We start from the raw sequence: 23,335 nt of genomic DNA on the forward strand, positions 1-23,335 counted from the left end.
CTTCTGCTTCCCAGGCACAGAGAAGGTGCTAGCAGGGAATTCTCTGCCTGCCTTTCCCCAGTGCTCTGCAAGCTCTCCAGGACAACATAAAATCTGGGGCTCTGTGCTTTCTTTCCTTCTGAACAAGTGTTACTGTTTTCTGCACAAAAGCGATTCTGCGAAGCAATGTGAACACTTCTGCTTCCCAGGCACAGAGAAGGTGCTAGCAGGGAATTCTCTGCCTGCCTGTCCCCAGTGCTCTGCAAGCTCTCCAGGACAACATAGAATCTGGGGCTCTGTGCTTTCTTTCCTTCTGAACAAGTGTTACTGTTTTCTGCACAAAAGCGATTCTTGCGAAGCAATGTGAACACTTCTGCTTCCCAGGCACAGAGAAGGTGCTAGCAGGGAATTCTCTGCCTGCCTTTCCCCAGTGCTCTGCAAGCTCTCCAGGACAACATAGAATCTGGGGCTCTGTGCTTTCTTTCCTTCTGAACAAGTGTTACTGTTTTCTGCACAAAAGCGATTCTGCGAAGCAATGTGAACACTTCTGCTTCCCAGGCACAGAGAAGGTGCTAGCAAGGAATTCTCTGCCTGCCTTTCCCCAGTGCTCTGCAAGCTCTCCAGGACAACATAGAATCTGGGGCTCTGTGCTTTCTTTCGTTCTGAACAAGTGTTACTGTTTTCTGCACAAAAGCGATTCTTGCGAAGCAATGTGAACACTTCTGCTTCCCAGGCACAGAGAAGGTGCTAGCAGGGAATTCTCTGCCTGCCTTTCCCCAGTGCTCTGCAAGCTCTCCAGGACAACATAGAATCTGGGGCTCTGTGCTTTCTTTCGTTCTGAACAAGTGTTACTGTTTTCTGCACAAAAGCGATTCTGCGAAGCAATGTGAACAGGCACAGAGAAGGTGCTATCAGGGAATTCTCTGCCTGCCTTTCCCCAGTGCTCTGCAAGCTCTCCAGGACAACATAAAATCTGGGGCTCTGTGCTTTCTTTCCTTCTGAACAAGTGTTAGTGTTTTCTGCACAAAAGCGATTCTGCGAAGCAATGTGAACACTTCTGCTTCCCAGGCACAGAGAAGGTGCTAGCAGGGAATTCTCTGCCTGCCTTTCCCCAGTGCTCTGCAAGCTCTCCAGGACAACAGCAAATCTGGGGCTCTGTGCTTTCTTTCGTTCTGAACAAGTGTTACTGTTTTCTGCACAAAAGCGATTCTGCGAAGCAATGTGAACAGGCACAGAGAAGGTGCTAGCAGGGAATTCTCTGCCTGCCTTTCCCCAGTGCTCTGCAAGCTCTCCAGGACAACATAGAATCTGGGGCTCTGTGCTTTCTTTCCTTCTGAACAAGTGTTACTGTTTTCTGCACAAAAGCGATTCTTGCGAAGCAATGTGAACACTTCTGCTTCCCAGGCACAGAGAAGGTGCTAGCAGGGAATTCTCTGCCTGCCTTTCCCCAGTGCTCTGCAAGCTCTCCAGGGCAACATAATATCTGGGGCTCTTTGCTTTCTTTCATTCTGAACAAGTGTTACTGTTTTCTGCACAAAAGCGATTCTTGCGAAGCAATGTGAACACTTCTGCTTCCCAGGCACAGAGAAGGTGCTAGCAGGGAATTCTCTGCCTGCCTTTCCCCAGTGCTCTGCAAGCTCTCCAGGACAACATAGAATCTGGGGCTCTGTGCTTTCTTTCGTTCTGAACAAGTGTTACTGTTTTCTGCACAAAAGCGCTTCTTGCGAAGCAATGTGAACACACCTGTTTCCCAGGCACAGAGAAGGTGCTAGCAGGGAATTCTCTGCCTGCCTTTCCCCAGTGCTCTGCAAGCTCTCCAGGACAACATAGAATCTGGGGCTCTGTGCTTTCTTTCCTTCTGAACAAGTGTTAGTGTTTTCTGCACAAAAGCGATTCTTGCGAAGCAATGTGAACACTTCTGCTTCCCAGGCACAGAGAAGGTGCTAGCAGGGAATTCTCTGCCTGCCTTTCCCCAGTGCTCTGCAAGCTCTCCAGGGCAACATAATATCTGGGGCTCTTTGCTTTCTTTCATTCTGAACAAGTGTTACTGTTTTCTGCACAAAAGCGATTCTGCGAAGCAATGTGAACAGGCACAGAGAAGGTGCTAGCAGGGAATTCTCTGCCTGCCTTTCCCCAGTGCTCTGCAAGCTCTCCAGGACAACATAAAATCTGGGGCTCTGTTCTTTCTTTCGTTCTGAAGAAGTGTTACTGTTTTCTGCACAAAAGCGATTCTGCGAAACAATGTGAACACTTCTGCTTCCCAGGCACAGAGAAGGTGCTAGCAAGGAATTCTCTGCCTGCCTTTCCCCAGTGCTCTGCAAGCTCTCCAGGACAACATAAAATCTGGGGCTCTGTGCTTTCTTTCGTTCTGAACAAGTGTTAGTGTTTTCTGCACAAAAGCGATTCTTGTGAAGCAATGTGAACACTTCTGCTTCCCAGGCACAGAGAAGGTGCTAGCAAGGAATTCTCTGCCTGCCATTCCCCAGTGCTCTGCAAGCTCTCCAGGTCAACATAGAATCTGGGGCTCTGTGCTTTCTTTCGTTCTGAACAAGTGTTAGTGTTTTCTGCACAAAAGCTATTCTGCCAAGCAATGTGAACACTTCTGCTTCCCAGGCACAGAGAAGGTGCTATCAGGGAATTCTCTGCCTGCCTTTCCCCAGTGCTCTGCAAGCTCTCCAGGACAACAGCAAATCTGGGGCTCTGTGCTTTCTTTCGTTCTGAACAAGTGTTACTGTTTTCTGCACAAAAGCGATTCTGCGAAGCAATGTGAACAGGCACAGAGAAGGTGCTAGCAGGGAATTCTCTGCCTGCCTTTCCCCAGTGCTCTGCAAGCTCTCCAGGACAACAGCAAATCTGGGGCTCTGTGCTTTCTTTCGTTCTGAACAAGTGTTACTGTTTTCTGCACAAAAGCGATTCTGCGAAGCAATGTGAACAGGCACAGAGAAGGTGCTAGCAGGGAATTCTCTGCCTGCCTTTCCCCAGTGCTCTGCAAGCTCTCCAGGACAACATAGAATCTGGGGCTCTGTGCTTTCTTTCGTTCTGAACAAGTGTTACTGTTTTCTGCACAAAAGCGATTCTTGCGAAGCAATGTGAACACTTCTGCTTCCCAGGCACAGAGAAGGTGCTAGCAGGGAATTCTCTGCCTGCCTTTCCCCAGTGCTCTGCAAGCTCTCCAGGACAACATAAAATCTGGGGCTCTGTGCTTTCTTTCGTTCTGAACAAGTGTTAGTGTTTTCTGCACAAAAGCGATTCTTGCGAAGCAATGTGAACACTTCTGCTTCCCAGGCACAGAGAAGGTGCTAGCAGGGAATTCTCTGCCTGCCTTTCCCCAGTGCTCTGCAAGCTCTCCAGGGCAACATAATATCTGGGGCTCTTTGCTTTCTTTCATTCTGAACAAGTGTTACTGTTTTCTGCACAAAAGCGATTCTGCGAAGCAATGTGAACAGGCACAGAGAAGGTGCTAGCAGGGAATTCTCTGCCTGCCTTTCCCCAGTGCTCTGCAAGCTCTCCAGGACAACATAAAATCTGGGGCTCTGTGCTTTCTTTCGTTCTGAAGAAGTGTTACTGTTTTCTGCACAAAAGCGATTCTGCGAAGCAATGTGAACACTTCTGCTTCCCAGGCACAGAGAAGGTGCTAGCAAGGAATTCTCTGCCTGCCTTTCCCCAGTGCTCTGCAAGCTCTCCAGGACAACATAAAATCTGGGGCTCTGTGCTTTCTTTCGTTCTGAACAAGTGTTAGTGTTTTCTGCACAAAAGCGATTCTTGCGAAGCAATGTGAACACTTCTGCTTCCCAGGCACAGAGAAGGTGCTAGCAAGGAATTCTCTGCCTGCCATTCCCCAGTGCTCTGCAAGCTCTCCAGAACAACATAGAATCTGGGGCTCTGTGCTTTCTTTCGTTCTGAACAAGTGTTACTGTTTTCTGCACAAAAGCGATTCTTGCGAAGCAATGTGAACACTTCTGCTTCCCAGGCACAGAGAAGGTGCTAGCAGGGAATTCTCTGCCTGCCTTTCCCCAGTGCTCTGCAAGCTCTCCAGGACAACAGCAAATCTGGGGCTCTGTGCTTTCTTTCCTTCTGAACAAGTGTTAGTGTTTTCTGCACAAAAGCGATTCTGCGAAGCAATGTGAACAGGCACAGAGAAGGTGCTAGCAGGGAATTCTCTTCCTGCCTTTCCCCAGTGCTCTGCAAGCTCTCCAGGACAACATAAAATCTGGGGCTCTGTGCTTTCTTTCCTTCTGAACAAGTGTTACTGTTTTCTGCACAAAAGCGATTCTTGCGAAGCAATGTGAACACTTCTGCTTCCCAGGCACAGAGAAGGTGCTATCAGGGAATTCTCTGCCTGCCTTTCCCCAGTGCTCTGCAAGCTCTCCAGGACAACATAAAATCTGGGGCTCTGTGCTTTCTTTCCTTCTGAACAAGTGTTAGTGTTTTCTGCACAAAAGCGATTCTGCGAAGCAATGTGAACAGGCACAGAGAAGGTGCTATCAGGGAATTCTCTGCCTGCCTTTCCCCAGTGCTCTGCAAGCTCTCCAGGACAACATAGAATCTGGGGCTCTGTGCTTTCTTTCGTTCTGAACAAGTGTTACTGTTTTCTGCACAAAAGCGATTCTGCGAAGCAATGTGAACAGGCACAGAGAAGGTGCTAGCAGGGAATTCTCTGCCTGCCTTTCCCCAGTGCTCTGCAAGCTCTCCAGGACAACATAGAATCTGGGGCTCTGTGCTTTCTTTCCTTCTGAACAAGTGTTACTGTTTTCTGCACAAAAGCGATTCTTGCGAAGCAATGTGAACACTTCTGCTTCCCAGGCACAGAGAAGGTGCTAGCAGGGAATTCTCTGCCTGCCTTTCCCCAGTGCTCTGCAAGCTCTCCAGGACAACACATAATCTGGGGCTCTGTGCTTTCTTTCCTTCTGAACAAGTGTTAGTGGTTTCTGCACAAAAGCGATTCTGCGAAGCAATGTGAACAGGCACAGAGAAGGTGCTAGCAGGGAATTCTCTGCCTGCCTGTCCCCAGTGCTCTGCAAGCTCTCCAGGACAACATAAAATCTGGGGCTCTGTGCTTTCTTTCCTTCTGAACAAGTGTTACTGTTTTCTGCACAAAAGCGATTCTTGCGAAGCAATGTGAACACTTCTGCTTCCCAGGCACAGAGAAGGTGCTAGCAGGGAATTCTCTGCCTGCCTTTCCCCAGTGCTCTGCAAGCTCTCCAGGGCAACATAATATCTGGGGCTCTTTGCTTTCTTTCATTCTGAACAAGTGTTACTGTTTTCTGCACAAAAGCGATTCTGCGAAGCAATGTGAACAGGCACAGAGAAGGTGCTAGCAGGGAATTCTCTGCCTGCCTTTCCCCAGTGCTCTGCAAGCTCTCCAGGACAACATAAAATCTGGGGCTCTGTTCTTTCTTTCGTTCTGAAGAAGTGTTACTGTTTTCTGCACAAAAGCGATTCTGCGAAGCAATGTGAACACTTCTGCTTCCCAGGCACAGAGAAGGTGCTAGCAAGGAATTCTCTGTTTGCCTTTCCCCAGTGCTCTGCAAGCTCTCCAGGACAACATAAAATCTGGGGCTCTGTGCTTTCTTTCGTTCTGAACAAGTGTTACTGTTTTCTGCACAAAAGCGATTCTTGCGAAGCAATGTGAACACTTCTGCTTCCCAGGCACAGAGAAGGTGCTAGCAGGGAATTCTCTGCCTGCCTTTCCCCAGTGCTCTGCAAGCTCTCCAGGACAACATAAAATCTGGGGCTCTGTGCTTTCTTTCGTTCTGAACAAGTGTTAGTGTTTTCTGCACAAATCGATTCTTGCGAAGCAATGTGAACACTTCTGCTTCCCAGGCACAGAGAAGGTGCTAGCAGGGAATTCTCTGCCTGCCTTTCCCCAGTGCTCTGCAAGCTCTCCAGGGCAACATAATATCTGGGGCTCTTTGCTTTCTTTCATTCTGAACAAGTGTTACTGTTTTCTGCACAAAAGCGATTCTGCGAAGCAATGTGAACAGGCACAGAGAAGGTGCTAGCAGGGAATTCTCTGCCTGCCTTTCCCCAGTGCTCTGCAAGCTCTCCAGGACAACATAAAATCTGGGGCTCTGTTCTTTCTTTCGTTCTGAAGAAGTGTTACTGTTTTCTGCACAAAAGCGATTCTGCGAAACAATGTGAACACTTCTGCTTCCCAGGCACAGAGAAGGTGCTAGCAAGGAATTCTCTGCCTGCCTTTCCCCAGTGCTCTGCAAGCTCTCCAGGACAACATAAAATCTGGGGCTCTGTGCTTTCTTTCGTTCTGAACAAGTGTTAGTGTTTTCTGCACAAAAGCGATTCTTGTGAAGCAATGTGAACACTTCTGCTTCCCAGGCACAGAGAAGGTGCTAGCAAGGAATTCTCTGTCTGCCATTCCCCAGTGCTCTGCAAGCTCTCCAGGACAACATAGAATCTGGGGCTCTGTGCTTTCTTTCGTTCTGAACAAGTGTTAGTGTTTTCTGCACAAAAGGTATTCTGCCAAGCAATGTGAACACTTCTGCTTCCCAGGCACAGAGAAGGTGCTAGCAGGGAATTCTCTGCCTGCCTTTCCCCAGTGCTCTGCAAGCTCTCCAGGACAACAGCAAATCTGGGGCTCTGTGCTTTCTTTCGTTCTGAACAAGTGTTACTGTTTTCTGCACAAAAGCGATTCTGCGAAGCAATGTGAACAGGCACAGAGAAGGGGCTAGCAGGGAATTCTCTGCCTGCCTTTCCCCAGTGCTCTGCAAGCTCTCCAGGACAACAGCAAATCTGGGGCTCTGTGCTTTCTTTCGTTCTGAACAAGTGTTACTGTTTTCTGCACAAAAGCGATTCTGCGAAGCAATGTGAACACTTCTGCTTCCCAGGCACAGAGAAGGTGCTAGCAGGGAATTCTCTGCCTGCCTTTCCCCAGTGCTCTGCAAGCTCTCCAGGACAACATAAAATCTGGGGCTCTGTGCTTTCTTTCGTTCTGAACAAGTGTTAGTGTTTTCTGCACAAAAGCGATTCTTGCGAAGCAATGTGAACACTTCTGCTTCCCAGGCACAGAGAAGGTGCTAGCAGGGAATTCTCTGCCTGCCTTTCCCCAGTGCTCTGCAAGCTCTCCAGGGCAACATAATATCTGGGGCTCTTTGCTTTCTTTCATTCTGAACAAGTGTTAGTGTATTCTGCACAAAAGCGATTCTGCGAAGCAATGTGAACAGGCACAGAGAAGGTGCTAGCAGGGAATTCTCTGCCTGCCTTTCCCCAGTGCTCTGCAAGCTCTCCAGGACAACATAAAATCTGGGGCTCTGTTCTTTCTTTCGTTCTGAAGAAGTGTTACTGTTTTCTGCACAAAAGCGATTCTGCGAAGCAATGTGAACACTTCTGCTTCCCAGGCACAGAGAAGGTGCTAGCAAGGAATTCTCTGCCTGCCTTTCCCCAGTGCTCTGCAAGCTCTCCAGGACAACATAAAATCTGGGGCTCTGTGCTTTCTTTCGTTCTGAACAAGTGTTACTGTTTTCTGCACAAAAGCGATTCTTGCGAAGCAATGTGAACACTTCTGCTTCCCAGGCACAGAGAAGGTGCTAGCAGGGAATTCTCTGCCTGCCTTTCCCCAGTGCTCTGCAAGCTCTTCAGGACAACAGCAAATCTGGGGCTCTGTGCTTTCTTTCCTTCTGAACAAGTGTTACTGTTTTCTGCACAAAAGCGATTCTGCGAAGCAATGTGAACAGGCACAGAGAAGGTGCTATCAGGGAATTCTCTGCCTGCCTTTCCCCAGTGCTCTGCAAGCTCTCCAGGACAACATAAAATCTGGGGCTCTGTGCTTTCTTTCCTTCTGAACAAGTGTTAGTGTTTTCTGCACAAAAGCGATTCTGCGAAGCAATGTGAACAGGCACAGAGAAGGTGCTATCAGGGAATTCTCTGCCTGCCTTTCCCCAGTGCTCTGCAAGCTCTCCAGGACCACAGCAAATCTGGGGCTCTGTGCTTTCTTTCGTTCTGAACAAGTGTTACTGTTTTCTGCACAAAAGCGATTCTGCGAAGCAATGTGAACAGGCACAGAGAAGGTGCTAGCAGGGAATTCTCTGCCTGCCTTTCCCCAGTGCTCTGCAAGCTCTCCAGGACAACATAGAATCTGGGGCTCTGTGCTTTCTTTCCTTCTGAACAAGTGTTACTGTTTTCTGCACAAAAGCGATTCTTGTGAAGCAATGTGAACACTTCTGCTTCCCAGGCACAGAGAAGGTGCTAGCAGGGAATTCTCTGCCTGCCTTTCCCCAGTGCTCTGCAAGCTCTCCAGAACAACATAGAATCTGGGGCTCTGTGCTTTCTTTCGTTCTGAACAAGTGTTAGTGTTTTCTGCACAAAAGCGATTCTTGCGAAGCAATGTGAACACTTCTGCTTCCCAGGCACAGAGAAGGTGCTAGCAGGGAATTCTCTGCCTGCCTTTCCCCAGTGCTCTGCAAGCTCTCCAGGACAACACATAATCTGGGGCTCTGTGCTTTCTTTCCTTCTGAACAAGTGTTAGTGGTTTCTGCACAAAAGCGATTCTGCGAAGCAATGTGAACAGGCACAGAGAAGGTGCTAGCAGGGAATTCTCTGCCTGCCTTTCCCCAGTGCTCTGCAAGCTCTCCAGGACAACATAGAATCTGGGGCTCTGTGCTTTCTTTCGTTCTGAACAAGTGTTACTGTTTTCTGTACAAAAGCGATTGTGCGAAGCAATGTGAACAGGCACAGAGAAGGTGCTAGCAGGGAATTCTCTGCCTGCCTGTCCCCAGTGCTCTGCAAGCTCTCCAGGACAACATAAAATCTGGGGCTCTGTGCTTTCTTTCGTTCTGAACAAGTGTTACTGTTTTCTGCACAAAAGCGATTCTTGCGAAGCAATGTGAACACTTCTGCTTCCCAGGCACAGAGAAGGTGCTAGCAGGGAATTCTCTGCCTGCCTTTCCCCAGTGCTCTGCAAGCTCTCCAGGGCAACATAATATCTGGGGCTCTTTGCTTTCTTTCATTCTGAACAAGTGTTACTGTTTTCTGCACAAAAGCGATTCTGCGAAGCAATGTGAACAGGCACAGAGAAGGTGCTAGCAGGGAATTCTCTGCCTGCCTTTCCCCAGTGCTCTGCAAGCTCTCCAGGACAACATAAAATCTGGGGCTCTGTTCTTTCTTTCGTTCTGAAGAAGTGTTACTGTTTTCTGCACAAAAGCGATTCTGCGAAGCAATGTGAACACTTCTGCTTCCCAGGCACAGAGAAGGTGCTAGCAAGGAATTCTCTGTTTGCCTTTCCCCAGTGCTCTGCAAGCTCTCCAGGACAACATAAAATCTGGGGCTCTGTGCTTTCTTTCGTTCTGAACAAGTGTTACTGTTTTCTGCACAAAAGCGATTCTTGCGAAGCAATGTGAACACTTCTGCTTCCCAGGCACAGAGAAGGTGCTATCAGGGAATTCTCTGCCTGCCTTTCCCCAGTGCTCTGCAAGCTCTCCAGGACAACATAGAATCTGGGGCTCTGTGCTTTCTTTCGTTCTGAACAAGTGTTACTGTTTTCTGCACAAAAGCGATTGTGCGAAGCAATGTGAACAGGCACAGAGAAGGTGCTAGCAGGGAATTCTCTGCCTGCCTGTCCCCAGTGCTCTGCAAGCTCTCCAGGACAACATAGAATCTGGGGCTCTGTGCTTTCTTTCCTTCTGAACAAGTGTTACTGTTTTCTGCACAAAAGCGATTCTTGCGAAGCAATGTGAACACTTCTGCTTCCCAGGCACAGAGAAGGTGCTAGCAGGAAATTCTCTGCCTGCCGTTCCCCAGTGCTCTGCAAGCTCTCCAGGACAACATAGAATCTGGGGCTCTGTGCTTTCTTTCGTTCTGAACAAGTGTTACTGTTTTCTGCACAAAAGCGATTCTGCGAAGCAATGTGAACAGGCACAGAGAAGGTGCTATCAGGGAATTCTCTGCCTGCCTTTCCCCAGTGCTCTGCAAGCTCTCCAGGACAACATAAAATCTGGGGCTCTGTGCTTTCTTTCCTTCTGAACAAGTGTTACTGTTTTATGCACAAAAGCGATTCTGCGAAGCAATGTGAACACTTCTGCTTCCCAGGCACAGAGAAGGTGCTATCAGGGAATTCTCTGCCTGCCTTTCCCCAGTGCTCTGCAAGCTCTCCAGGACAACATAGAATCTGGGGCTCTGTGCTTTCTTTCGTTCTGAACAAGTGTTACTGTTTTCTGCACAAAAGCGATTCTTGCGAAGCAATGTGAACACTTCTGCTTCCCAGGCACAGAGAAGGTGCTAGCAGGGAATTCTCTGCCTGCCTTTCCCCAGTGCTCTGCAAGCTCTCCAGGACAACATAGAATCTGGGGCTCTGTGCTTTCTTTCGTTCTGAACAAGTGTTACTGTTTTCTGCACAAAAGCGATTCTGCGAAACAATGTGAACAGGCACAGAGAAGGTGCTATCAGGGAATTCTCTGCCTGCCTTTCCCCAGTGCTCTGCAAGCTCTCCAGGACAACATAGAATCTGGGGCTCTGTGCTTTCTTTCGTTCTGAACAAGTGTTAATGTTTTCTGCACAAAAGCGCTTCTTGCGAAGCAATGTGAACACACCTGCTTCCCAGGCACAGAGAAGGTGCTAGCAGGGAATTCTCTGCCTGCCTTTCTCCAGAGCTCTGCAAGCTCTCCGGGACAACATAAAATCTGGGGCTCTGTGCTTTCTTTCCTTCTGAACAAGTGTTACTGTTTTCTGCACAAAAGCGATTCTGCGAAGCAATGTGAACACTTCTGCTTCCCAGGCACAGAGAAGGTGCTAGCAGGGAATTCTCTGCCTGCCTTTCCCCAGTGCTCTGCAAGCTCTCCAGGACAACATAAAATCTGGGGCTCTGTGCTTTCTTTCCTTCTGAACAAGTGTTAGTGTTTTCTGCACAAAAGCGATTCTGCGAAGCAATGTGAACAGGCACAGAGAAGGTGCTATCAGGGAATTCTCTGCCTGCCTTTCCCCAGTGCTCTGCAAGCTCTCCAGGACAACAGCAAATCTGGGGCTCTGTGCTTTCTTTCGTTCTGAACAAGTGTTACTGTTTTCTGCACAAAAGCGATTCTGCGAAGCAATGTGAACAGGCACAGATAAGGTGCTATCAGGGAATTCTCTGCCTGCCTTTCCCCAGTGCTCTGCAAGCTCTCCAGGACAACATAAAATCTGGGGCTCTGTGCTTTCTTTCGTTCTGAACAAGTGTTAGTGTTTTCTGCACAAAAGCGATTCTTGCGAAGCAATGTGAACACTTCTGCTTCCCAGGCACAGAGAAGGTGCTAGCAGGGAATTCTCTGCCTGCCTTTCCCCAGTGCTCTGCAAGCTCTCCAGGGCAACATAATATCTGGGGCTCTTTGCTTTCTTTCATTCTGAACAAGTGTTACTGTTTTCTGCACAAAAGCGATTCTGCGAAGCAATGTGAACAGGCACAGAGAAGGTGCTAGCAGGGAATTCTCTGCCTGCCTTTCCCCAGTGCTCTGCAAGCTCTCCAGGACAACATAAAATCTGGGGCTCTGTGCTTTCTTTCGTTCTGAACAAGTGTTAGTGTTTTCTGCACAAAAGCGATTCTTGCGAAGCAATGTGAACACTTCTGCTTCCCAGGCACAGAGAAGGTGCTAGCAAGGAATTCTCTGCCTGCCTTTCCCCAGTGCTCTGCAAGCTCTCCAGAACAACATAGAATCTGGGGCTCTGTGCTTTCTTTCGTTCTGAACAAGTGTTAGTGTTTTCTGCACAAAAGCGATTCTTGCGAAGCAATGTGAACACTTCTGCTTCCCAGGCACAGAGAAGGTGCTAGCAGGGAATTCTCTGCCTGCCTTTCCCCAGTGCTCTGCAAGCTCTCCAGGACAACATAAAATCTGGGGCTCTGTGCTTTCTTTCGTTCTGAACAAGTGTTAGTGTTTTCTGCACAAAAGCGATTCTTGCGAAGCAATGTGAACACTTCTGCTTCCCAGGCACAGAGAAGGTGCTATCAGGGAATTCTCTGCCTGCCTTTCCCCAGTGCTCTGCAAGCTCTCCAGGACAACATAGAATCTGGGGCTCTGTGCTTTCTTTCCTTCTGAACAAGTGTTAGTGTTTTCTGCACAAAAGCGATTCTGCGAAGCAATGTGAACAGGCACAGAGAAGGTGCTATCAGGGAATTCTCTGCCTGCCTTTCCCCAGTGCTCTGCAAGCTCTCCAGGACCACAGCAAATCTGGGGCTCTGTGCTTTCTTTCGTTCTGAACAAGTGTTACTGTATTCTGCACAAAAGCGATTCTGCGAAGCAATGTGAACAGGCACAGAGAAGGTGCTAGCAGGGAATTCTCTGCCTGCCTTTCCCCAGTGCTCTGCAAGCTCTCCAGGACAACATAGAATCTGGGGCTCTGTGCTTTCTTTCGTTCTGAACAAGTGTTACTGTTTTCTGCACAAAAGCGATTCTTGCGAAGCAATGTGAACACTTCTGCTTCCCAGGCACAGAGAAGGTGCTAGCAGGGAATTCTCTGCCTGCCTTTCCCCAGTGCTCTGCAAGCTCTCCAGGGCAACATAATATCTGGGGCTCTTTGCTTTCTTTCATTCTGAACAAGTGTTACTGTTTTCTGCACAAAAGCGATTCTGCGAAGCAATGTGAACAGGCACAGAGAAGGTGCTAGCAGGGAATTCTCTGCCTGCCTTTCCCCAGTGCTCTGCAAGCTCTCCAGGACAACATAAAATCTGGGGCTCTGTTCTTTCTTTCGTTCTGAAGAAGTGTTACTGTTTTCTGCACAAAAGCGATTCTGCGAAGCAATGTGAACACTTCTGCTTCCCAGGCACAGAGAAGGTGCTAGCAAGGAATTCTCTGTTTGCCTTTCCCCAGTGCTCTGCAAGCTCTCCAGGACAACATAAAATCTGGGGCTCTGTGCTTTCTTTCGTTCTGAACAAGTGTTACTGTTTTCTGCACAAAAGCGATTCTTGCGAAGCAATGTGAACACTTCTGCTTCCCAGGCACAGAGAAGGTGCTAGCAGGGAATTCTCTGCCTGCCTTTCCCCAGTGCTCTGCAAGCTCTCCAGGACAACATAAAATCTGGGGCTCTGTGCTTTCTTTCGTTCTGAACAAGTGTTAGTGTTTTCTGCACAAATCGATTATTGCGAAGCAATGTGAACACTTCTGCTTCCCAGGCACAGAGAAGGTGCTAGCAGGGAATTCTCTGCCTGCCTTTCCCCAGTGCTCTGCAAGCTCTCCAGGGCAACATAATATCTGGGGCTCTTTGCTTTCTTTCATTCTGAACAAGTGTTACTGTTTTCTGCACAAAAGCGATTCTGCGAAGCAATGTGAACAGGCACAGAGAAGGTGCTAGCAGGGAATTCTCTGCCTGCCTTTCCCCAGTGCTCTGCAAGCTCTCCAGGACAACATAAAATCTGGGGCTCTGTTCTTTCTTTCGTTCTGAAGAAGTGTTACTGTTTTCTGCACAAAAGCGATTCTGCGAAACAATGTGAACACTTCTGCTTCCCAGGCACAGAGAAGGTGCTAGCAAGGAATTCTCTGCCTGCCTTTCCCCAGTGCTCTGCAAGCTCTCCAGGACAACATAAAATCTGGGGCTCTGTGCTTTCTTTCGTTCTGAACAAGTGTTAGTGTTTTCTGCACAAAAGCGATTCTTGTGAAGCAATGTGAACACTTCTGCTTCCCAGGCACAGAGAAGGTGCTAGCAAGGAATTCTCTGTCTGCCATTCCCCAGTGCTCTGCAAGCTCTCCAGGACAACATAGAATCTGGGGCTCTGTGCTTTCTTTCGTTCTGAACAAGTGTTAGTGTTTTCTGCACAAAAGGTATTCTGCCAAGCAATGTGAACACTTCTGCTTCCCAGGCACAGAGAAGGTGCTAGCAGGGAATTCTCTGCCTGCCTTTCCCCAGTGCTCTGCAAGCTCTCCAGGACAACAGCAAATCTGGGGCTCTGTGCTTTCTTTCGTTCTGAACAAGTGTTACTGTTTTCTGCACAAAAGCGATTCTGCGAAGCAATGTGAACAGGCACAGAGAAGGGGCTAGCAGGGAATTCTCTGCCTGCCTTTCCCCAGTGCTCTGCAAGCTCTCCAGGACAACAGCAAATCTGGGGCTCTGTGCTTTCTTTCGTTCTGAACAAGTGTTACTGTTTTCTGCACAAAAGCGATTCTGCGAAGCAATGTGAACAGGCACAGAGAAGGTGCTAGCAGGGAATTCTCTGCCTGCCTTTCCCCAGTGCTCTGCAAGCTCTCCAGGACAACATAGAATCTGGGGCTCTGTGCTTTCTTTCGTTCTGAACAAGTGTTACTGTTTTCTGCACAAAAGCGATTCTTGCGAAGCAATGTGAACACTTCTGCTTCCCAGGCACAGAGAAGGTGCTAGCAGGGAATTCTCTGCCTGCCTTTCCCCAGTGCTCTGCAAGCTCTCCAGGACAACATAAAATCTGGGGCTCTGTGCTTTCTTTCGTTCTGAACAAGTGTTAGTGTTTTCTGCACAAAAGCGATTCTTGCGAAGCAATGTGAACACTTCTGCTTCCCAGGCACAGAGAAGGTGCTAGCAGGGAATTCTCTGCCTGCCTTTCCCCAGTGCTCTGCAAGCTCTCCAGGGCAACATAATATCTGGGGCTCTTTGCTTTCTTTCATTCTGAACAAGTGTTAGTGTATTCTGCACAAAAGCGATTCTGCGAAGCAATGTGAACAGGCACAGAGAAGGTGCTAGCAGGGAATTCTCTGCCTGCCTTTCCCCAGTGCTCTGCAAGCTCTCCAGGACAACATAAAATCTGGGGCTCTGTTCTTTCTTTCGTTCTGAAGAAGTGTTACTGTTTTCTGCACAAAAGCGATTCTGCGAAGCAATGTGAACACTTCTGCTTCCCAGGCACAGAGAAGGTGCTAGCAAGGAATTCTCTGCCTGCCTTTCCCCAGTGCTCTGCAAGCTCTCCAGGACAACATAAAATCTGGGGCTCTGTGCTTTCTTTCGTTCTGAACAAGTGTTAGTGTTTTCTGCACAAAAGCGATTCTTGCGAAGCAATGTGAACACTTCTGATTCCCAGGCACAGGAAAGGTGCTAGCAGGGAATTCTCTGCCTGCCTTTCCCCAGTGCTCTGCAAGCTCTCCAGGACAACAGCAAATCTGGGGCTCTGTGCTTTCTTTCCTTCTGAACAAGTGTTAGTGTTTTCTGCACAAAAGCGATTCTGCGAAGCAATGTGAACAGGCACAGAGAAGGTGCTATCAGGGAATTCTCTGCCTGCCTTTCCCCAGTGCTCTGCAAGCTCTCCAGGACAACATAAAATCTGGGGCTCTGTGCTTTCTTTCCTTCTGAACAAGTGTTAGTGTTTTCTGCACAAAAGCGATTCTGCGAAGCAATGTGAACAGGCACAGAGAAGGTGCTATCAGGGAATTCTCTGCCTGCCTTTCCCCAGTGCTCTGCAAGCTCTCCAGGACCACAGCAAATCTGGGGCTCTGTGCTTTCTTTCGTTCTGAACAAGTGTTACTGTTTTCTGCACAAAAGCGATTCTGCGAAGCAATGTGAACAGGCACAGAGAAGGTGCTAGCAGGGAATTCTCTGCCTGCCTTTCCCCAGTGCTCTGCAAGCTCTCCAGGACAACATAGAATCTGGGGCTCTGTGCTTTCTTTCCTTCTGAACAAGTGTTACTGTTTTCTGCACAAAAGCGATTCTTGCGAAGCAATGTGAACACTTCTGCTTCCCAGGCACAGAGAAGGTGCTAGCAGGGAATTCTCTGCCTGCCTTTCCCCAGTGCTCTGCAAGCTCTCCAGAACAACATAGAATCTGGGGCTCTGTGCTTTCTTTCGTTCTGAACAAGTGTTAGTGTTTTCTGCACAAAAGCGATTCTTGCGAAGCAATGTGAACACTTCTGCTTCCCAGGCACAGAGAAGGTGCTAGCAGGGAATTCTCTGCCTGCCTTTCCCCAGTGCTCTGCAAGCTCTCCAGGACAACACATAATCTGGGGCTCTGTGCTTTCTTTCCTTCTGAACAAGTGTTAGTGGTTTCTGCACAAAAGCGATTCTGCGAAGCAATGTGAACAGGCACAGAGAAGGTGCTAGCAGGGAATTCTCTGCCTGCCTTTCCCCAGTGCTCTGCAAGCTCTCCAGGACAACATAGAATCTGGGGCTCTGTGCTTTCTTTCGTTCTGAACAAGTGTTACTGTTTTCTGTACAAAAGCGATTGTGCGAAGCAATGTGAACAGGCACAGAGAAGGTGCTAGCAGGGAATTCTCTGCCTGCCTGTCCCCAGTGCTCTGCAAGCTCTCCAGGACAACATAAAATCTGGGGCTCTGTGCTTTCTTTCCTTCTGAACAAGTGTTACTGTTTTCTGCACAAAAGCGATTCTTGCGAAGCAATGTGAACACTTCTGCTTCCCAGGCACAGAGAAGGTGCTAGCAGGGAATTCTCTGCCTGCCTTTCCCCAGTGCTCTGCAAGCTCTCCAGGGCAACATAATATCTGGGGCTCTTTGCTTTCTTTCATTCTGAACAAGTGTTACTGTTTTCTGCACAAAAGCGATTCTGCGAAGCAATGTGAACAGGCACAGAGAAGGTGCTAGCAGGGAATTCTCTGCCTGCCTTTCCCCAGTGCTCTGCAAGCTCTCCAGGACAACATAAAATCTGGGGCTCTGTTCTTTCTTTCGTTCTGAAGAAGTGTTACTGTTTTCTGCACAAAAGCGATTCTGCGAAGCAATGTGAACACTTCTGCTTCCCAGGCACAGAGAAGGTGCTAGCAAGGAATTCTCTGTTTGCCTTTCCCCAGTGCTCTGCAAGCTCTCCAGGACAACATAAAATCTGGGGCTCTGTGCTTTCTTTCGTTCTGAACAAGTGTTACTGTTTTCTGCACAAAAGCGATTCTTGCGAAGCAATGTGAACACTTCTGCTTCCCAGGCACAGAGAAGGTGCTATCAGGGAATTCTCTGCCTGCCTTTCCCCAGTGCTCTGCAAGCTCTCCAGGACAACATAGAATCTGGGGCTCTGTGCTTTCTTTCGTTCTGAACAAGTGTTACTGTTTTCTGCACAAAAGCGATTGTGCGAAGCAATGTGAACAGGCACAGAGAAGGTGCTAGCAGGGAATTCTCTGCCTGCCTGTCCCCAGTGCTCTGCAAGCTCTCCAGGACAACATAGAATCTGGGGCTCTGTGCTTTCTTTCCTTCTGAACAAGTGTTACTGTTTTCTGCACAAAAGCGATTCTTGCGAAGCAATGTGAACACTTCTGCTTCCCAGGCACAGAGAAGGTGCTAGCAGGAAATTCTCTGCCTGCCGTTCCCCAGTGCTCTGCAAGCTCTCCAGGACAACATAGAATCTGGGGCTCTGTGCTTTCTTTCGTTCTGAACAAGTGTTACTGTTTTCTGCACAAAAGCGATTCTGCGAAGCAATGTGAACAGGCACAGAGAAGGTGCTATCAGGGAATTCTCTGCCTGCCTTTCCCCAGTGCTCTGCAAGCTCTCCAGGACAACATAAAATCTGGGGCTCTGTGCTTTCTTTCCTTCTGAACAAGTGTTACTGTTTTATGCACAAAAGCGATTCTGCGAAGCAATGTGAACACTTCTGCTTCCCAGGCACAGAGAAGGTGCTAGCAGGGAATTCTCTGCCTGCCTTTCTCCAGAGCTCTGCAAGCTCTCCGGGACAACATAAAATCTGGGGCTCTGTGCTTTCTTTCCTTCTGAACAAGTGTTACTGTTTTCTGCACAAAAGCGATTCTGCGAAGCAATGTGAACACTTCTGCTTCCCAGGCACAGAGAAGGTGCTAGCAGGGAATTCTCTGCCTGCCTTTCCCCAGTGCTCTGCAAGCTCTCCAGGACAACATAAAATCTGGGGCTCTGTGCTTTCTTTCCTTCTGAACAAGTGTTAGTGTTTTCTGCACAAAAGCGATTCTGCGAAGCAATGTGAACAGGCACAGAGAAGGTGCTATCAGGGAATTCTCTGCCTGCCTTTCCCCAGTGCTCTGCAAGCTCTCCAGGACAACAGCAAATCTGGGGCTCTGTGCTTTCTTTCGTTCTGAACATGTGTTACTGTTTTCTGCACAAAAGCGATTCTGCGAAGCAATGTGAACAGGCACAGATAAGGTGCTATCAGGGAATTCTCTGCCTGCCTTTCCCCAGTGCTCTGCAAGCTCTCCAGGACAACATAAAATCTGGGGCTCTGTGCTTTCTTTCGTTCTGAACAAGTGTTAGTGTTTTCTGCACAAAAGCGATTCTTGCGAAGCAATGTGAACACTTCTGCTTCCCAGGCACAGAGAAGGTGCTAGCAGGGAATTCTCTGCCTGCCTTTCCCCAGTGCTCTGCAAGCTCTCCAGGGCAACATAATATCTGGGGCTCTTTGCTTTCTTTCATTCTGAACAAGTGTTACTGTTTTCTGCACAAAAGCGATTCTGCGAAGCAATGTGAACAGGCACAGAGAAGGTGCTAGCAGGGAATTCTCTGCCTGCCTTTCCCCAGTGCTCTGCAAGCTCTCCAGGACAACATAAAATCTGGGGCTCTGTTCTTTCTTTCGTTCTGAAGAAGTGTTACTGTTTTCTGCACAAAACCGATTCTGCGAAGCAATGTGAACACTTCTGCTTCCCAGGCACAGAGAAGGTGCTAGCAAGGAATTCTCTGCCTGCCTTTCCCCAGTGCTCTGCAAGCTCTCCAGAACAACATAGAATCTGGGGCTCTGTGCTTTCTTTCGTTCTGAACAAGTGTTAGTGTTTTCTGCACAAAAGCGATTCTTGCGAAGCAATGTGAACACTTCTGCTTCCCAGGCACAGAGAAGGTGCTAGCAGGGAATTCTCTGCCTGCCTTTCCCCAGTGCTCTGCAAGCTCTCCAGGACAACATAAAATCTGGGGCTCTGTGCTTTCTTTCGTTCTGAACAAGTGTTAGTGTTTTCTGCACAAAAGCGATTCTTGCGAAGCAATGTGAACACTTCTGCTTCCCAGGCACAGAGAAGGTGCTATCAGGGAATTCTCTGCCTGCCTTTCCCCAGTGCTCTGCAAGCTCTCCAGGACAACATAAAATCTGGGGCTCTGTGCTTTCTTTCCTTCTGAACAAGTGTTAGTGTTTTCTGCACAAAAGCGATTCTGCGAAGCAATGTGAACAGGCACAGAGAAGGTGCTATCAGGGAATTCTCTGCCTGCCTTTCCCCAGTGCTCTGCAAGCTCTCCAGGACCACAGCAAATCTGGGGCTCTGTGCTTTCTTTCGTTCTGAACAAGTGTTACTGTTTTCTGCACAAAAGCGATTCTGCGAAGCAATGTGAACAGGCACAGAGAAGGTGCTAGCAGGGAATTCTCTGCCTGCCTTTCCCCAGTGCTCTGCAAGCTCTCCAGGACAACATAGAATCTGGGGCTCTGTGCTTTCTTTCGTTCTGAACAAGTGTTACTGTTTTCTGCACAAAAGCGATTCTTGCGAAGCAATGTGAACACTTCTGCTTCCCAGGCACAGAGAAGGTGCTAGCAGGGAATTCTCTGCCTGCCTTTCCCCAGTGCTCTGCAAGCTCTCCAGAACAACATAGAATCTGGGGCTCTGTGCTTTCTTTCGTTCTGAACAAGTGTTAGTGTTTTCTGCACAAAAGCGATTCTTGCGAAGCAATGTGAACACTTCTGCTTCCCAGGCACAGAGAAGGTGCTAGCAGGGCATTCTCTGCCTGCCTTTCCCCAGTGCTCTGCAAGCTCTCCAGGGCAACATAATATCTGGGGCTCTTTGCTTTCTTTCCTTCTGAACAAGTGTTACTGTTTTCTGCACAAAAGCGATTCTGCGAAGCAATGTGAACAGGCACAGAGAAGGTGCTAGCAGGGAATTCTCTGCCTGCCTTTCCCCAGTGCTCTGCAAGCTCTCCAGGACAACATAGAATCTGGGGCTCTGTGCTTTCTTTCGTTCTGAACAAGTGTTACTGTTTTCTGCACAAAAGCGATTGTGCGAAGCAATGTGAACAGGCACAGAGAAGGTGCTAGCAGGGAATTCTCTGCCTGCCTGTCCCCAGTGCTCTGCAAGCTCTCCAGGACAACATAGAATCTGGGGCTCTGTGCTTTCTTTCCTTCTGAACAAGTGTTACTGTTTTCTGCACAAAAGCGATTCTTGCGAAGCAATGTGAACACTTCTGCTTCCCAGGCACAGAGAAGGTGCTAGCAGGAAATTCTCTGCCTGCCTGTCCCCAGTGCTCTGCAAGCTCTCCAGGACAACATAGAATCTGGGGCTCTGTGCTTTCTTTCGTTCTGAACAAGTGTTACTGTTTTCTGCACAAAAGCGATTCTGCGAAGCAATGTGAACAGGCACAGAGAAGGTGCTATCAGGGAATTCTCTGCCTGCCTTTCCCCAGTGCTCTGCAAGCTCTCCAGGACAACATAAAATCTGGGGCTCTGTGCTTTCTTTCCTTCTGAACAAGTGTTACTGTTTTATGCACAAAAGCGATTCTGCGAAGCAATGTGAACACTTCTGCTTCCCAGGCACAGAGAAGGTGCTATCAGGGAATTCTCTGCCTGCCTTTCCCCAGTGCTCTGCAAGCTCTCCAGGACAACATAGAATCTGGGGCTCTGTGCTTTCTTTCGTTCTGAACAAGTGTTACTGTTTTCTGCACAAAAGCGATTCTTGCGAAGCAATGTGAACACTTCTGCTTCCCAGGCACAGAGAAGGTGCTAGCAGGGAATTCTCTGCCTGCCTTTCCCCAGTGCTCTGCAAGCTCTCCAGGACAACATAGAATCTGGGGCTCTGTGCTTTCTTTCGTTCTGAACAAGTGTTACTGTTTTCTGCACAAAAGCGATTCTGCGAAACAATGTGAACAGGCACAGAGAAGGTGCTATCAGGGAATTCTCTGCCTGCCTTTCCCCAGTGCTCTGCAAGCTCTCCAGGACAACATAGAATCTGGGGCTCTGTGCTTTCTTTCGTTCTGAACAAGTGTTACTGTTTTCTGCACAAAAGCGCTTCTTGCGAAGCAATGTGAACACACCTGCTTCCCAGGCACAGAGAAGGTGCTAGCAGGGAATTCTCTGCCTGCCTTTCTCCAGAGCTCTGCAAGCTCTCCAGGACAACATAAAATCTGGGGCTCTGTGCTTTCTTTCCTTCTGAACAAGTGTTACTGTTTTCTGCACAAAAGCGATTCTGCGAAGCAATGTGAACACTTCTGCTTCCCAGGCACAGAGAAGGTGCTAGCAGGGAATTCTCTGCCTGCCTTTCCCCAGTGCTCTGCAAGCTCTCCAGGACAACATAAAATCTGGGGCTCTGTGCTTTCTTTCCTTCTGAACAAGTGTTAGTGTTTTCTGCACAAAAGCGATTCTGCGAAGCAATGTGAACAGGCACAGAGAAGGTGCTATCAGGGAATTCTCTGCCTGCCTTTCCCCAGTGCTCTGCAAGCTCTCCAGGACAACAGCAAATCTGGGGCTCTGTGCTTTCTTTCGTTCTGAACAAGTGTTAGTGTTTTCTGCACAAAAGCGATTCTTGCGAAGCAATGTGAACACTTCTGCTTCCCAGGCACAGAGAAGGTGCTATCAGGGAATTCTCTGCCTGCCTTTCCCCAGTGCTCTGCAAGCTCTCCAGGACAACATAAAATCTGGGGCTCTGTGCTTTCTTTCCTTCTGAACAAGTGTTAGTGTTTTCTGCACAAAAGCGATTCTGCGAAGCAATGTGAACAGGCACAGAGAAGGTGCTAGCAGGGAATTCTCTGCCTGCCTTTCCCCAGTGCTCTGCAAGCTCTCCAGGACAACATAGAATCTGGGGCTCTGTGCTTTCTTTCCTTCTGAACAAGTGTTACTGTTTTCTGCACAAAAGCGATTCTTGCGAAGCAATGTGAACACTTCTGCTTCCCAGGCACAGAGAAGGTGCTAGCAGGGAATTCTCTGCCTGCCTTTCCCCAGTGCTCTGCAAGCTCTCCAGAACAACATAGAATCTGGGGCTCTGTGCTTTCTTTCGTTCTGAACAAGTGTTAGTGTTTTCTGCACAAAAGCGATTCTTGCGAAGCAATGTGAACACTTCTGCTTCCCAGGCACAGAGAAGGTGCTAGCAGGGCATTCTCTGCCTGCCTTTCCCCAGTGCTCTGCAAGCTCTCCAGGACAACACATAATCTGGGGCTCTGTGCTTTCTTTCCTTCTGAACAAGTGTTAGTGGTTTCTGCACAAAAGCGATTCTGCGAAGCAATGTGAACAGGCACAGAGAAGGTGCTAGCAGGGAATTCTCTGCCTGCCTTTCCCCAGTGCTCTGCAAGCTCTCCAGGACAACATAGAATCTGGGGCTCTGTGCTTTCTTTCGTTCTGAACAAGTGTTACTGTTTTCTGCACAAAAGCGATTGTGCGAAGCAATGTGAACAGGCACAGAGAAGGTGCTAGCAGGGAATTCTCTGCCTGCCTGTCCCCAGTGCTCTGCAAGCTCTCCAGGACAACATAAAATCTGGGGCTCTGTGCTTTCTTTCCTTCTGAACAAGTGTTACTGTTTTCTGCACAAAAGCGATTCTTGCGAAGCAATGTGAACACTTCTGCTTCCCAGGCACAGAGAAGGTGCTAGCAGGGAATTCTCTGCCTGCCTTTCCCCAGTGCTCTGCAAGCTCTCCAGGGCAACATAATATCTGGGGCTCTTTGCTTTCTTTCCTTCTGAACAAGTGTTACTGTTTTCTGCACAAAAGCGATTCTGCGAAGCAATGTGAACAGGCACAGAGAAGGTGCTAGCAGGGAATTCTCTGCCTGCCTTTCCCCAGTGCTCTGCAAGCTCTCCAGGACAACATAAAATCTGGGGCTCTGTGCTTTCTTTCGTTCTGAAGAAGTGTTACTGTTTTCTGCACAAAAGCGATTCTGCGAAGCAATGTGAACACTTCTGCTTCCCAGGCACAGAGAAGGTGCTAACAAGGAATTCTCTGTTTGCCTTTCCCCAGTGCTCTGCAAGCTCTCCAGGACAACATAAAATCTGGGGCTCTGTGCTTTCTTTCGTTCTGAACAAGTGTTAATGTTTTCTGCACAAAAGCGATTCTTGCGAAGCAATGTGAACACTTCTGCTTCCCAGGCACAGAGAAGGTGCTATCAGGGAATTCTCTGCCTGCCTTTCCCCAGTGCTCTGCAAGCTCTCCAGGACAACATAGAATCTGGGGCTCTGTGCTTTCTTTCGTTCTGAACAAGTGTTACTGTTTTCTGCACAAAAGCGATTCTGCGAAGCAATGTGAACAGGCACAGAGAAGGTGCTAGCAGGGAATTCTCTGCCTGCCTGTCCCCAGTGCTCTGCAAGCTCTCCAGGACAACATAGAATCTGGGGCTCTGTGCTTTCTTTCCTTCTGAACAAGTGTTACTGTTTTCTGCACAAAAGCGATTCTTGCGAAGCAATGTGAACACTTCTGCTTCCCAGGCACAGAGAAGGTGCTAGGAGGAAATTCTCTGCCTGCCGTTCCCCAGTGCTCTGCAAGCTCTCCAGGACAACATAAAATCTGGGGCTCTGTGCTTTCTTTCCTTCTGAACAAGTGTTACTGTTTTCTGCACAAAAGCGATTCTGCGAAGCAATGTGA

Source organism: Strix aluco, chromosome 22 (genome assembly GCF_031877795.1).
Source record: "Strix aluco isolate bStrAlu1 chromosome 22, bStrAlu1.hap1, whole genome shotgun sequence".
NCBI lineage: Eukaryota > Metazoa > Chordata > Aves > Strigiformes > Strigidae > Strix > Strix aluco.